We start from the raw sequence: 9,116 nt of genomic DNA on the forward strand, positions 1-9,116 counted from the left end.
TGGACGCGAGACACCCCTGAAGGTATACGGTAACCTTACATTTACATGCCAACTGATATGGAAAAGGTTCATTGTCACTTTTGACGCTAAGTAAATTTTGTTAGGCATACTCGCTGTTTTCAAATTAAAACTTGATCAATGTTTGATCGAAAAATGGAAGGAACATTAGCAATAGTCGTCCTTAGCAAATGAAATTAATGACGCGACGAGGCAGTTTTTGTTTTCAAATTTTGCCAAGCACCCAACTTCCAGTTAAAGTCTAGAAACTTTCGGGAGTAGCTGCGGGTAAGAAGCAGACTATGCGTTTTAATCAACATAGTGGATTGTTGATATGGAATTAAAGTTTGGGATATGCATGCGGTTAGCAATGGGCCATTTTCGAATTAACTTAAGCCTCTTTCTCAAAGCGAGTCTTGGTGCCCATCCTTTCATACGAAAATGAGATTTCATTCACATGCAAATAAAACTCATTTTCATTTGAATGTTAATTATACAAGGTTTCGCTTTTATAGAGAGGCTTAGTTTAATTCGGAAAGGGCTATCGGCCGGTCATCGAGAGTGTGAAAGTCTGGATTGAACTTTGGACTGGACTTTGGACTGAACTTTGGATTGAACTTTGGACTAGACTTTGGATTAGAATTAAAGGATTTCTGGACTTTACATTGCCCTCTTTCGAGTGTACTGTATGGGATATTTGGGAATGAAAATAAGGGCATGAAATTTTGTATTAAGGATTAAGGATTTGGATTACGGTCGTGGACGACGGGAATAAGGACAGTGGAATCAGTTATTTTGGATTTGGGATTTGGGGCTACGGATTGCATTAAAAAAATAAACTTAAATTTAAACACGTTGATCATCGTATTAATTTTATAAAATTATAGTTTTGATGCGACCATGTTTTTAAAAACTGAAATAACCGTGATCGTCCCGCCATCACTTGATTTAAAATCTTATCAAGTCTCATTTCTGTAACAAAAGCCGAATCTTCCCCATCCCCTATTCTAAAGTGCTGTGGAGGGTTTTTGGGGGCCTTGTTTAAAATATGCTACTTGGATATTTCTAAACTCGGTTTTGTAATGGCCAGCAAAAAGAGTAAAGACATGCATTTAATGTTCCACTCAGGATAATGTGCTCCTGGATTCACTACAATACGTGAATGATAGATAGCATTATTGGAGGCAATGTAAAATAACGCCAAGTTCCGTTGCATTCATTTCAATTCATCAGTTCTTTAGAGCGGTTTTCAATTGAGTGTCGAAAGTAATTAGACAATTACTTTGGTTTTGGTTTTGGTTTTACTATGGTTTGAGATTGGCTGAGTAGTGTAATTGGTAAGTAATTGGTTTGGTTTTGGTTTTACAACACTCAATTGAAAACCGCTCTATCGGGGAAGAGTTTGTTCGTCTTTTGTTACATGTATAAGTCGAAATCATTTTCCAAAAGTTTTTACTAAATTTATGATGCTTAAAGTTCATGTACGGCTCGTAGAGTTTACCATTTTTCATAAATAATATAATAATTGTTAAAGTGTGTCCGAAAATATTTCCTTAAAATATAAATTGCAAGCTCAGTGGGTCTCCGAGGATGACTTTGATACTGTTTCGAGGTTTTTTTAGGCTACTCCTTCCAAATGAAATTTTGAAATAGCATTCATCCACAGAAATTTTAATTTGCAAAGTATTTACTATTATCAAAGATCTGGATCGTTTATTGTGGGACTCCGAAAACACCCCTGAAAAAAGTTCTTTGTCGTGTTGTTGAGAAACCGAACCTTACAGACTTGTCTAATTAGAAAACTTTTCAGGTTGTCAAACCTCTATAATTAGAAATTAAAATGAGTACAAAGTTTCTAAATATATTTGAAGTAAATCAGCCTTGTTAGAAAAGCAAAAGAAAACTACAAAAAAACTGTTGCTACGGTAACCTCTGTTGCTTAGAAACCAACAAAATATAAAACTTTCCTCGGATGCGAACAGCTGACATGAATAATAAGCATTATGTACGATGAGGTTTGGCAAACATCAAAGATTCCCACTGAGGTTTGATTCCAAATCCAACATCCGCAGGCTACATCAAGCTTCCTTAAATGAAGTCAGTTTAACCAAAGCAAAAACACAAGCAGATGTTTTACATCTTGTCTCACCTTTCAAAAGTGATGCATTTTGCTCGTGTGGAGTTGTTTTTGCTTGTCTTTACTTTAATTATGTTGTTTTAATGCCCTCTCGTCTTACATTTAATTCATTTGAGAAGGACGAAAATTAAGAAAATATCGATCTGTCAACGATCGATGAATTTTCAAAGGAGCTGTAACTGTTGCCAAGGTTATCGCACAGTTACTCGCGTTTTAGTGGGTGGAAATTGCTAGCACTGTTCAGGCGATTTAGGCCAAGTTCAGACGCCGTACTTAACATGAGCCGAATGAAATGCTAATGAGGGAGAACAAAGGATTTTTCTCATTTGCATTCGATTCGGCTCATGTGAAGTACGGCGTCTGAATTTGGCCTTAGATAACACTTAAGTCGGATTAGTAATACCTTTACAGCCATAAAGTTAACAAGCAGTGATAAATACGTACAAATACGGCAAATAAGTCTTTTAAACGAAGAGGCAGATGGTGAACAGAACTCAGGTGTTAAGGTTTATCTAAATGTCGTGATCGAAACAGGTCTAAAGTATTAAGTAATTTTGCTACGGTATATTTTCACTATTTTTAAAATAGTAATGTGAAACCATCATTCTCACCTGGTTTTTTTGTATTTGTTCGGCTGAAAATACAATCTGAAGTCAGCGATGAGTATCTTTCAGCGAACAGTTTGAAGAATTTTTGGTAGCTGCAGCTGCAATTGCCAGCATGAGCTCTTCTACTGGTACAGCAGGCTACGATTGTTTCTTTTAGCGTCCGATCGCGCACTAAACTTTACAGTATTTAAAAAGCTTTAAAAGAATCGTCGTTCATAACAACCCACAGGGTTGTTACGCTGTCAAAGTCACACAAAACGAGAGCTTGTTCTCAACAATTCATTTCTCTGGAAGTAGTTAAATGCACTTCAGACCGAGAACACGTCACGGTAGTGAGTGACCCGGCGGAAAATATGTGAATAAACTTGATAAAACGATCAATCTGATTGGCTGTGGCATGAAAAGGTCGCTGTTGTCTCGCAAACTGATCACTTTGACACTGAATAGTAGTGCAAGTTGCGGGCCACTGAGTCAACAAGCGAATGAAGTAAAGGTTGTAGATGATTCAGAGATTGTGCCCTTAAGTCAATAAATTATTCCTTAAGTCAATTGTTGGTTTTAACTGTCATGCCATCGAATAAATAAGATAAATAATCTAGTATATAATACATTGTTCATATACAAACAACCTCGCCACGACTTAGGTCTATGCGGTGTTTCATTTTACAATAGCGCGTCATTTGGAGAAATGTTTGACCCAAATCAATAGAGCTTTGTATGGGGACGCCATTTTGGTGTTTCCAACATGGCGGCTGTAACGTAACATAAACATCTGTCATTGAGTTTTGTAATTAAAATAGAAATTTACCACTCTACAGCTCCAGTACATCGCAATAATAAATAATCATAATGCAAGAGGCGCTACAGGTAGCAAAAACTAGCGATAACTCATCTTTCAGTTTTGAGCTAAGCGACATCTTTCACGGGCCACAATCTTAATGTCACGCAACGCAAAAACTCGGAAATTCAAACATGCCGTCTTACAAAACGAAGAATCCTGTCGAGCTGCAGCTTTGTAAAACATCAAGTTCCTAGGGAGTCTTACATCTGATTACACTAAAACCTGCAAAGGATAGGTAATGTTTAAGTTTTGAATATGACGAAGTAACGTGAGAACCCAGCAGGGCACCCATGTAGAGATAGCTTATCGTTGTTTATAAAGGAGTATTGACTCTTGACTGCGTGTGGGTACAGCACAAAACAAAACAACGTCCAAAAAACAACGTCAACGTCCGCCATCTTGGTTTTTTGGGTGAATTCAAAATTAGGGGGCGGAGCTTATGCCCTTTTATAGCGCGCCTTCGTGTTTAAGAATCTGCCTCGCCACATGTTTTAAGTTCTTGAAGGTCAAATTTTATGCAATTTTTGGTACTCAATAACGCATGGATCATTCGTGATGTCACCGCGCAAATCACAGCGAGATAAACCTCGAAAACACATCTTGTCAAACAGTAATCTAAACGAAATAGTGCTGAAAAATGTCTATTTTGCCCCAATCCTTCTTAAGAGCAAGTGCCTTTTAAAATGCACATTAGACTACCACGCAAGCAGTCATGTAGCCTGAAATGCCAGTCATGTGTTTGTCATTTTTGTTGAAATTAGTGCATTCCTATTGTAGCATTGTGTTAAAAGTGTGGCCTTTTATAGCTTCTTACAATAGAAGAAGAGAGTTTCAACTGAATTTGATAAAGAAAAGAATAGAAAAATTATTATTTTTAAATAAATGCATTAGAGATATCAGGAGATCATTCCATATATGAATTAAATATCTACTAAAAGCCGATAAGTCGATCATTATTGCTTCTGTGCCAAGAGTATAGATCACGATGTGAATTTGATAACTGTCGAAAGTTTGTATAAACAATGTCTGGTTCGTCATAACCAAGCAAAATACATATATTTATGCATAATTGCCAATTCAGTCGAAGCCTATTGGTCTTTCAAAAGTAAAGGAAAATAACTTTCTGGCTGATAAAGTCAACAGGTTTAAACTGGTATTTTTTTTTTAAATCAAAGCCGGGTTGTCAGGACCTGATTTGACAATACTTCTGAAATACTATACCAAAGATTTATTTAAATATGCTTGAATATGAATGGCTGTGAGCAGGGAGGTTCGTTGATCGATAGCAGGATCTTTGATCTGAAAGAATTTTATTCATTTTTTAATGTTTTGTTTATTTAAAATATTATATTTGTTATTATTAGTTTTTGTGGACGTCCAGTGAACAGCAAAAGGTTATAACAGCTTGAATTGATTTATTGATCCGCCGCGTTTTGTTTGCTACTACAAACCTCTTCCTCTTCGTTATAAAGTTGGCTTATATTAAAATAGAAACAATAAGGCGAGATATACGCAAATACACAATTATCTAACCCGTAAGGGCGAGGTGTTTCGGGAAATTCGCAAAGACCGTAAAGGTGTCAAGCTAAAACATTTAAATTAGAAAATAAATAATAATAAAAAAAAATAGATTTAACATTTAACCAAAAAATGATGATGGTCATGATGATGATGATGAGAAAAAGAGCAGGATTTTTCAAAGAGTAACACGATTACATCTTGCTCTTGAACTCAGTTGCTTCATCTCCGGTGACAACTCCCCTTCATGATATTTAACAACGAACCAAGTCTGTATGCAGAATGCACGCTTATTTCATAACTGGGCAGAGTGAAATCCCATGAAAACTGAAATTCCAAATGTAATAACCGTGGAATAGAAAATAATAGCTAATTCAAAATATCATGCATTTCGTGCGACCACGAAATACAGAGAACAGGTGGGTCATGGAGATGCATGCGGAAGATAAGGAAAACCACAGGCTCGGTCGTAGAATTATTTGATCAATGTCTGAATGAGAAAACCGCCAAAAATAAAATGGAGATTTCTTAAACGAAGGAACGAAGTCCCTGTACAACTTTCGACGGACTAAAATGGCTTTATATAAAAAAAAAAAATGTATGAAGACAAGGAATACATTTAATGTGAAGTTTATATGAAATAATTCATATATGAACTGCGGTTGTAAATGAAAGTGAAGAATGATCATCGCAGTTAATTTTCCAATTTAAGCAATTGGAAAGAAGAAGCCTGAAAAAATCAGGGCTTCAACGGGATTCGAACCCGTGACCTCCGCAATACCGGTGCGATACTCTACCAACTGAGCTATGAAGCCACACATTGGGAGCGAGGTCAATTAGTTCAGTTCATATCTTCCCGTGAGGAGTGAAATGATGTGAAGTTTATATGAAATAATTCATATATGAACTGCGGTTGTAAATGAAAGTGAAGAATGATCATCGCAATTAATTTTCCAATTTAAGCAATTGGAAAGAAGGCTTCAAACTAAGTGCAAAAAATAGATCAGGAGAAGAGAAGGGTAATCTATATTATTTTGGTTCCCAATTGAATAAAAGCCAAAACTACAATTTAAGATACACTTGAAATTTTGAAATTTCTTCCCTCTTGCAGATAGTCCTTATAAAAAAAGCTTACCTAAAAGAATGTCGCTTTAGGAGTGAATTTATGCAACGTTAAGTCGAATCGGAGTGGAGGTTTGCTTCGGTCAAAAATAGATTGAATTTTTGACGGTTAGTTTTGAAACGACTTTGCATGACCTCGGTAAGTTTGGTTTTTTTTTTTCATGGGCCCAAATTTCCCTTTGTAAGGACGTTGGAATTCATCCGCGAGATGAAAAATTGTTAAATCGCATCATGTGATTTCAATTGCGCCTTTCATACGCGGAGTGTGTACCTTTTAGTGATCTTTAATCGGTTTCAAACATGTATACTCTCGCACTGGACTGCAGTTATGCTAAGATTAGTGAGACAACGAATTAATGGTACTTACGACTCTGGCAGCAAGAAAGTTTTCTTAGAACACTGTAACACTGTCCTGTTTTCAGTTATTTCTTGTTTGCGACAACCTGGTTCAAAACAGCTGTGTGTTTTATTTTAATATTTCTTTGCGATTTCGTGATAACGCGTTAAAAATTAATAAATGTCAAACTGATTTCGTGATAAGACAAATGACCTCCTGCAAATGACATTTGTGCGAACACGCTTGATGTGATTTCCTTCAAATGTACAGCTATTCATTTCAATAAATAACATTAAGAAATAAGTAAAACTGGTAATAATTCTCTTTGTTTATCCTGTTTGTCCATTATCAAAGGTAAAAAGGAATGATGCAATGTAGACATGTCAAAATGGAATGGAATAAGACTTAATTGTAGACAAACCGTAAAGTGTTAAATCCAATTTGCTGATAAAAGACACAAAAAATGGAAATAGTTTTTGAAGTTGAGACTGTAGTAGGATCAATTAAATTTGTACTTCGTTGGATTAAAACGAGCCATGTAATTTTATATCTTAACTTTACTTAAGTTCCATCTTTACTTTGACACACGAATACGGCTTTCTGTTCCAGAACTCAGCTGCTTCAATCTTAATTTAAGGTTGCGAGGCTGAATAGTTTCTTTGCTCTTATGAAAGACACTTATTCGGGCGACGCTTAATCGCGAGAGATGCTTTTTTAATTAACTACGGCGAGAAATGAATTACAGATTGCGCTCCAGTTGACTCATTCGGAAGCAATCATGATAAGCCGTCTGACTGAGTCTGAATTAACGACAGCTTTAGGTTTTTCGGTTGATTTATCAACCATCGTTTCATAAAACCACAATTGGAAAGGCTGGAATGAAATTTATTTAAAAAAAAAAAAATTACTTAATTGTTATTTCAACCCTATTATTTCGGTAGAAAGGATATACTTGAACGAAACAGTGCTTGATGAAGGTGACGAAATGATTTATTTATCAATTTATTTCGTAACACACAGGCCGATTTATCTATAGTGTGCCTGTCGACTGAACAATTGCGCATGCGCTTTACATCAACCATATATTAATGTTAGTATTTATATGATGTCTCAAAAGCCTGCTAAACTGAAGAAATGTTTTCCTCTCTTTGTACTACGCGATGAAGGAAGGAATAATTTGTAACGCAAACTCAGAGAGCTCAATTTAACCGGAGGGGGTCGGGGGGTCGGTTGTGCAAAGGAAACTCACACCCCCACTGTGGTACCGGTAGAAGGGGATGAAATTAACCCCCCAAGGTTTTCTTTGTCATAAGATATAAATTATTTTCCGTTTAATAGCGTGCCCTTGGCTTACTCAATTTGTTGTTGTTTATGAAGTCATATGACGACATAATACGTCATTAAGTCCGCCATCTTGGATCCGCCATCTTAAATTTCGTTATTTTCTCTTGATAATAAACAAAGAGAATTACAAAGTCAAAAAATAACGCAAATTTATAGGAAATTATCCAAAAGTGATACTAGAGTGTAAAAACTAACAGGGTCCGCAATTTTTCTCAAAAGAACCCTAAAGTATTGTGTCAAAATGCGGTTTCTAAGAAAATAAGCATTTTATGACTGGAATCGTTTTGCTCCCCCGAGACCCTCAATGTTCCGCGAGGCGAAGGGACCAGTCATTAAGTGTTTTGTTATACCTCCCGACTCAAAAATAGAAAACACTGCGCAAAAATGATGTGCTCGACGCCATTGCATTTGGTGGCTTCGCCTGCATTACGAGCGGCAGTCAAAACTGAGCTGTCCTACTGAAACGACACGATAATAGCGGAGCCCCATACTCATAGAGGAAAGAAAAGGAAATCCGTGAGGTTCATTTCCTCATGGTTATCATGGATAGCGGTACTGCTCGTGGGCGCGTACGCACGACGGCGACGACGAAGTCGCGCAATATGGCGACCATACTCCAAATAATAGGTTGACAGCCTTGGTTTACCATGTACTTCTTTGATATTGGACATCCATGTTATGATCAATTGACACCTGCCAAAACAAGGTATCCGCTGACCAGTATCACGTGACCATATCGCGGGCTCAAGTTTACAGCTCATCGCAGTCACGTGTTTTCTTGAAGTTGACCGCTGACCAAGTGCTGGTTTTTGATTGGATCGTGGGGCAGGATTGTTCGGAAGCGGGTTAACGCTAACCCAGGATTAACAGTTAACCGAATTATAACGTTTTCTTCTATACAAACGTTTTTTGCTCCTTCGTTTTGTGTATATGGTGATTATTAAAACTCAAAACAGACGGCGAAACAATATACAGAAAACTACCTTTTCCTGGGTTTAGCTTAATCGGGCTCTGAACAACCCGGCCCAGGAGCTACGCTTTTAGGCTGGCCTAAATCTATATATTGGTCTTTTTCTCCGCGGCCAACAAAAGATAAAGAAAATACTTAAGTTTCTTTAGCTTCTTCTCATGCTCAACTCGAGAATTCTGGGTTTGATTTGACGAGGAACAGCATATTTTGTTGCAAATGATACATCCATTTTCCCGACCTTG

At 36.9% G+C, this 9,116-nt stretch overlaps 1 protein-coding gene and 1 non-coding gene across 5 annotated transcripts in view; both read right to left on the minus strand.

Moving 5' to 3' along the window:
• LOC145460318 (prolactin-releasing peptide receptor-like) overlaps positions 1–9,116 on the minus strand; it is a 30,217-nt gene that overhangs the window by 7,261 nt on the left and 13,840 nt on the right. For 3 of the 4 annotated variants that reach the window (XM_081445081.1, XM_081445080.1, XM_081445079.1), the window contains exon 1: positions 6,591–6,651. The exons of the other annotated variant lie outside the window; for it this stretch is intronic. The gene's annotated coding sequence lies outside the window, so the exon portion shown is untranslated. Of the gene's footprint in view, positions 1–6,590; positions 6,652–9,116 lie in introns of those variants that run through there. 4 annotated transcript variants of the gene reach the window in all.
• Trnat-ggu (transfer RNA threonine (anticodon GGU)) lies at positions 5,844–5,916 on the minus strand. Its single transcript has one exon. It is a non-coding gene; the product is annotated as a tRNA-Thr (tRNA).

This window comes from Orbicella franksi, chromosome 11 (genome assembly GCF_964199315.1).
Source record: "Orbicella franksi chromosome 11, jaOrbFran1.1, whole genome shotgun sequence".
In the NCBI taxonomy this organism is placed as follows: domain Eukaryota; kingdom Metazoa; phylum Cnidaria; class Anthozoa; order Scleractinia; family Merulinidae; genus Orbicella; species Orbicella franksi.